Here is a 7412-nt window from a genome sequence, read left to right on the forward strand (position 1 = left end):
TGCAACAACTCAATTCGCTCTTTGACAGAAACTCCTTTTTAGTCGGCGTACTAAAGAAGATAAATTGACAACAAAACAATTAGGTCTTCCTAGACCAAATGAATCCATTCAACAGGTTTCTACAAAGGGAAGGAAATCCTTCATCCAAGAATTGGAACGAAAGAAAATCGTGGTCGTGAAGTGGCTAACGCGGTCTGTATTTCTATATACCACTGTCACTTTTCATAGGTTTTGAATGTCAAAATACTTGGATTACTTCTCGCAGTATTATATATTTTTTTGAAATCTAGTGTAATACAAATAATGCGAATGGCAAATGTTCTCGTGCAAAACATGTCATGTGAAATATTAAGGAACCTTATTTTTCTGATTTGAGTGGGTGAAGAAAGAAATGTGTAAATTAACTCTCAGATGCTCTGCTCAGATGTGCTGGAGGATAAACAGCTTGTTGTCACGGATGATGTAGCAGTCCTCAGCAAACCACCCCTAGCTGATCTGTCCTCAATTTCTGCATGCACACACGAGGAGGCTGATACCCACATGTTATTACATGTGGCTCATGCAGCACAGCATGGTCACCAGAGAATTATGATCCAAACTGTTGATACCGATTTTGTGGTTTTGGCGGTGGCAGCAGCTCAAAGTCCAAAGCCAGCGGATGAGCTTTGGTTGGCATTTGGTACTGGAAAAAGTTTTGATACCTAGCAGCCCATACAATCTCAGGTGGACTTGGGCCTGAAAAGGCACGTGCTCTTCCTGTGTTTAATGGATAACAAAATTCAAACTACAGCTATCAATATCAACCTCTGAATCCATCACTTCAACTTTTGTGCAACACCCTCACAGCATTGACTATTTTACCACTGACAACATACTACAATTTGGGTTTTGTACTGAGTACTCTTGACAATATACCGTCAGAAAGTATTTAAAATCTGATAATTTGTATACATAAAATATTGTAGTTCTGTTTTTGTTTTGCTAAATACTGTAAAAGATATTCTAAACAAGGACCTGTCAACACCATTGATTTTACATTTGTTCTACTGTGTACAAAATGGCAAAGATTCTGACACAAAAATATTTATTGCAGTCATTTTTCCACATTAGATTGGATACTGTAAGAAGTCAAAATGACAGGTTTCGATATACAGTAAAAAGGTCAAATCTGTTCTGCAGTGAACAGTCTCCCCCTGCCACCAGTGTGGGCCAGTGTGTACCTCAGCAAGGACTAGGACGAGGACAAGGAAGAGGCCATAGTAGAAATAGAGGGGCCCCTGTGTGGCATTCATGTAAGATGCTCTAATGAAATTAGGGCAACAGTCATTGATCACGTAGTCGATCATGACCTCTCCATGAGAGAGGCTGGCCAAAGGGTTCAGCCAAACCTGAGCCGTCATGCTGTCACATCAATTGTTTGTATGTTCGGCAATGACAATGACACTTTGCTGGCCTTTACAGTCAATTGACTGTACTGTTTTTCATTGTATTTGCACTCTTGGCAACAACCATTTCTATACTAATTTACAACATATACGGTAGAATTCTGATTACTGTATATTTACAGTATTTACAGCCAATTGCACTATTTTTGGTGGCGGCCTCCTCGATCCATGCTTGGTATCAAAATAAATCTATTGACCTCTTTTAGAGGTTGAGAACTACTTGATTAGTTGTGCACAGAGAGTTCACACAGGTCTTGACGATATTTAGAATATAGAGAGCAGTTTCAGTAGGCTGCTACTAAGTGTCTGCAATGTGTTGACATGGTTATTCAATAAGGTTTTCTCTGAGAAGTGTGTAAACTGTTTTGAAAAGTGTGTTAAAACTCAAAGAAATTTGTGTGAAAGCAATGAGAAATAGTTAACCCATTCGCCAGAGAAGACTCTTGCTGTGCAAAGAAGATGTGAGCATTATATTAAGTTGACCCATGATTCGCTAAATGTGTGTAAGCAATCGAGAAAAACTGTAAGAAGTACTAGAAAATGCATTTCCTGAAGGAAATACCAGTGCATGAAATGCGAAAGTTAAGAAAAGAAGAAGAAAAGAAAGAAGAGTGAAAAATGGAAAGAAGAGTGAAAGAAGGAAAGAAGAGTGGAAGAAGGAAAGAAGAAAGGGAAGAAGAGTGGAAGAAGGAAAGAAGAGTGAAGAAAGGAAAGAAGAGTGGAAGAAGGAAAGAAGAAAGGAGAGAAGAGTGGAAGAAGGAAAGAAGAGTGGAAGAAGGAAAGAAGAGTGGAAGAAGGAAATAAGAAAGGAAAGAAGAGTGAACAAGAGTGACTCTTGAGTGGATAAAGACAGTAAAGAGAGAGTGAAGAGGGAAAATACTGAAAGAAGGAGAGAAAATGGAGTGAAGCAGAGAGATGGGGTGTGAGAAAAGGTAGAGTGAGAGGGATAGAAAGAAAGATGGAGAGTATGGAAGGTGTCTCTTAATATTTCTAGTCATACAGTTGAATGGAGAGGGACAGAGAGAAGAGGAGCCTTGGAACCTTGGCGCAGGTGTCAGTGAAGCACAGGTGCAACCCAGTTTAATTACACTATTATGATGTCATAACGACCCAATGTAAGTCAATGGGAAAATTTTTATTATTTTTTCTTTAATATCTTAAAAAGTATAAAGTTCAGAAAAATGAAAAATACATAGCATAAGGCCGCGTTCACACTTGAATTCTTTTTTTTAGAAAAAAGCGCTGCCTATAGCGCCTTTTGAGCGCTTCAGAATTCATGGATACCATGTGACGTCACTGTGTTTAAGCGCCGCCATATTTGTGTCCGACACAGACACATTTCGGTCACAACCCACAGAAAGTTCAAAACGCTAGGAGATATGTTGTGCTGTTGAATGCGCCAACCCAGATATACAATTGGAGTCTATTCCTATAGATTTAGGGAATGACTGACCTGTTAAGTGAAATGCAGCACGTTGATACAATCGTGAATAATTGCTGTGTCTTATCAAAGCTATACTATCCTGAGCAAGCTACAGTGCTAATAGCTAACGAGCTGTTTTTACGGTCACAACCCACAGAAAGCTCAAAATGCCCGGGATATGTTGTGCTGTTGGATGCGACAACAGTCGCCAAAGAAAACCTAGATATACAATTGATACAATCGTGAATAGTTGCGGTGTCTTAACAATCTAGTGAGCAAGCTAGAGTGCTGAGAGCTAGCGAGCTGTTTAGCCCTTTAGCCAGGGCTTTAGCTACAACTCGTTAGCCCATATTGGCCCTCTTGCTGTTCAGGAGAGTTTCTGTACTCTTGAAATCTCCGGTTTATGGGGATGGATTATGTACAAGATAAATGTAAATGTCGGGAAAAGAAAGTTGGGGCAGATGCTGTCGGCGGGGACAACGTATTTCCTAAAGGATCCGTATTGAAACCGGACGTCGTCACTTTACTCCGGTCTCTGGTTGGATAAAACTTGTCACATGTCCTGAACAGAAATGGACAAGGACCTTTGATTTATTCTTTAGGAACCATGTCGATGCCTGACTTTTAATGTTGTGTCACGTTAACATTAATAGCGATTGAATTACACTTGTGTGGTGTAATCGCTAGCGGTAATTAAACGTTAATAACTTGAATGACTGATTAAGGATATATGTTACACATCACAAACACACGTAATCGATGTTTTTTGTGTGATACAGGGGCGTAACTATAGGGGGTGCAGCAGGTGCGGCTGCACCTGGGCCCGTGGGGTGTCGGGGCCCGTAGCAGAGCCCAAAGATATACATGCGTCGCTCGACGGGCCCCCCCTCCAAGTACGTCGCTCGACGGGCCCACCGTCGGTTCAGTGTCAAATTTTCTCGGATATGCTTATGTTAATACGCGCTATTTCGAGAGACAAGGCAGTGTCAAAAGCTATATATATGCTTGAAAAGGCAAACTTATCTCAGTCATGGTTGTTATTATTTTTTGGGGAAAAGTAGCAATTTATAACAAAATCATATGCTTATCCTACATACAGTATAGAAACTAGCAAAAAAACTATTCAATGAAATGAATAAGTTCTTATTTTCTTTGGTATTTTTGTGATTAGCAATGATGATTGCTGGGTAATATGTATGTTGTTGTCCAATGTCAAGTCTCTATTTGATCATGTGGCAATACAATACGCTATAGTTAAACCAATTCAAAGGTCTGATAACCTAGTTCATTGAGCACAGCACAACTTTACTCGTAACAATGCCTTTTAAGCACAAGCGTGGAAGTAGAAAAGGGCAAGAGGAAAAAGAACAGGAGGAGAAGGCGGCAAAGCTGCCTAAATTAGATTATTTTGGCTTTTTAACTGGCCCGTCAACGAGTCGCCAGCCCACGGAGTAAGCAGTGCAGCAGTTCAGCTGGGATTAGTATCGCTGCTTCTGGCCTCAGTGGTGTGTCAGCAACCAGGCAACAGGTAACCTACGGCTATTGTGATAGATATACATTTCAAGACAAGTTATAGCCTACATACACTATGGTAGGGCAGGATTACTAGGCTACAAGTTGGGTAAATAGTGGTTGCTATTATTATTGCTTTCTAGAAATGTTTACGGTATACAAACACCTTTGCGTTAACACATTAGCGTTTTTTTTAGATGCGGTTGCGGAAGTAGGGAAGGCTACGATTTTTTTATTTTATTTTTAAGCGTTCACTAGGGGGGCCCGTAATAATATCTTGCACCTGGGCCCGTCGTTACTACGTTACGCCACTGGTGTGATAATTAGGTAATAGGTAAGCTAAAAATTACAGTATCTTACGCGAGCTAATTTACCTAGCTAGCTAGCTAGCAATTGAATTACACTTGTGTCGGTACAATCGCTAGCGGTAAATAAACGTAAATAACTTGAATGACTGATAAAGGATATATGTTACACATCACAAACACACACAATCAATGGGTTTTGGGGGAAATGAGGTAATTAGTTAGCTTAAATTACAGTATCTTAGGCGAACTAATTGACCTAGCTAGCTATAACAGAATTAACAGTGCTAGCTTTGTGTTTGGTCATATAGCTTCGTGAAAGTTCGGTTAACAAGTCACTTGTGTGTTTAGTTGTATGACTTTGTAAAAGTTCGGTTAACAAGTCAATTGAGCATTAAGCCACCTGACTATAATGGGTCAATTCATATCAGCATGCTAACGTTATACTTATTAGCAGCGAGGCTAGCTAGCTACTATGTGTTACAATGGATTGTTGGTCTAAGCGTTAGCAGCAACCTAACAATAATGGCCGAGAGCTTCAGTTAAGACCTACAATACTCTGCAACATTCGTGTACCACATGAACAACTAACCGAGTCAATGTAGACATATAAAAAGTCGTGTAGATAGCTTTATTCACATAAGCCGTATAACTTCACAAAAATAATAATAATTTAAAGAAAATCGATCGTTTGAATGTCAGGCGATCAACATAATTTCTCAACGAAAAAGTAAAGGTCCTGTTATTAGCCAATCAAACGGAGTAAATCACCCACTTCCGGTTTCAATACGGATTCTCTGGTCAACACGTTATCTCTGCCGAGAGATGCTTTGCAAAAACACAGAGGGATTGCTAATTGCTAACGGCTAGTAGCATGCTAACAGTAGCTCAGACACCTTGCAAATCCTCTTACACGTAGTTTTTAGTTACAATAATGTGGTTTTTATATTGTACAGTCTATTTCTCGGTAACTTTCTAAAAATCGAAGCAAAAAAAAGTAAAACTAAAAACTTCTGGGTACAAATATGATGATCTACGGAGTTTGGTCCGCCACTTTTTTTAACTAAGGTAGTAGGTTACTAGGGAAGGTACGCTGGTACCTACTCTCCTCGTCCTGATTGGTCAGCTGTCAAAAAGGCGCTTGACGTCACCCAGCGCTTTTTTGAAAAGTTGAGAAAATGTAACTCAAAAAGGCGTCAGGGGTTGCGCTTTTTTAGACGTTTTTAAAAGGCGGCCGCTTTTTGAAAAGGCGTCCGCCTTTTACCTTTTCCCATAAAGTTACATGTAAAAAAGGCGCCCGGGTGAGCCGCCTATTCCTCTCGTTACATTCAATTCAATTCAATTCAATTTTATTTATATAGCGCCATAACAATACAATTGTCTCTAGGCGCTTTACAGAGCCCAGAGCCTGAAACCCCCTTAGTGCAAGCACAATGACAACACGGGCAAGAAAAAACTCCCTGTTAGTCAGGAAGGAACCTTAAGCAGAACCACGGCACATAAGGGGGAACCCATCTGCTTGAGGTCAGCCGGGTGGAGATAGGAAGGGGGGAGGGTTGTGTGGCAGAAGGGGAAGGGAAACAACAGGTGTTGTACATAGCCTGCATTTGGTAGATGTACATAATATATATACAGACATCCAGTGGTAAATACATGATACAGACAAGACCAGTTTAGTGGATATACACTGTGCTGATAGGGTTACTATTACAGAGGTAAGGGGAGTAGGAACAGAGAAACATGTCGATGGTGGCAATAATATATATTGTATATAAATGCTAGCATAGGGTATGAAGTAGAGTAAGTGTACGGCAGTGCGGTGGCGGTGGGTGCAATTGGTCGAGGGTTTCTGCAGGTAGACCGGGTAGAGAGACTACAGCAGCGTCCCATGGCGAAGATAGATTAGTTAGATAGATAGAAGTCTAGATTAGGAGAGAAAGAAAAAGAACAGAGTGAGTGGGTTATTATAGGCATTAGCAATGTGATAAGAAAGGAGAGGGAGAGAGAGAGAGAGAGAGGCTGCCTGGCTGGGTGTATGGGGATTTTACTTAGTATTTAGTTGGCTGGTGACAGTCGCAATACGCGCCGTGTGCTGTACCCGGGATCTTCCGCACTCCTTCACGATACAACATACGCTGTCTGTAGCCCAGTTATGTTGATTGTATTGCATGTGTTTTAGATGTGTTTAGCTATTCCGGCATTTAGCATTTAGTTTGGTTTGGCATTTAGTTTGGTTTAGCATTAGTTATGTTTAGTTATGCTGCCATTTAGCAATTAGTTTGGTTTGGTACATATGGAGATTTTAGTCGTAAGCTTTGTTAGGGTTGCAGGGTACAACATACGCTGTCTGTAGCCCAGTGATATACATTTTTTTTTTTCTTATGTGTTCAGTTATGTCTAGTTATGCTTGCTGACTGGCTGGCCCAGCAGGTGATGGGTTTGTTGACGCAATTACTTATGGCTATAGGATGCACTAAAGAGGAATGTCTTTAGTCTTGATTTGAATATAGGTAGGGTGTCTGCATCTCGGATGGAGGCAGGGAGATTGTTCCAGAGGAGGGGGGCTCGGTAGCTAAAGGCTCTGCCTCCTACTGTGGTTTTTGATATTCTTGGAATTACAAGGAGGCCTGCACTCTGGGAACGGAGCGGTCTTAGAGGGCAGTAGGGGACAACTAGTTCCTTAAGGTAGTTTGGAGCCAGGTCATTTAGGGCTTTGTATGTTAGCAG

Source organism: Clupea harengus, chromosome 12 (assembly GCF_900700415.2).
Source record: "Clupea harengus chromosome 12, Ch_v2.0.2, whole genome shotgun sequence".
Classification (NCBI taxonomy): domain Eukaryota; kingdom Metazoa; phylum Chordata; class Actinopteri; order Clupeiformes; family Clupeidae; genus Clupea; species Clupea harengus.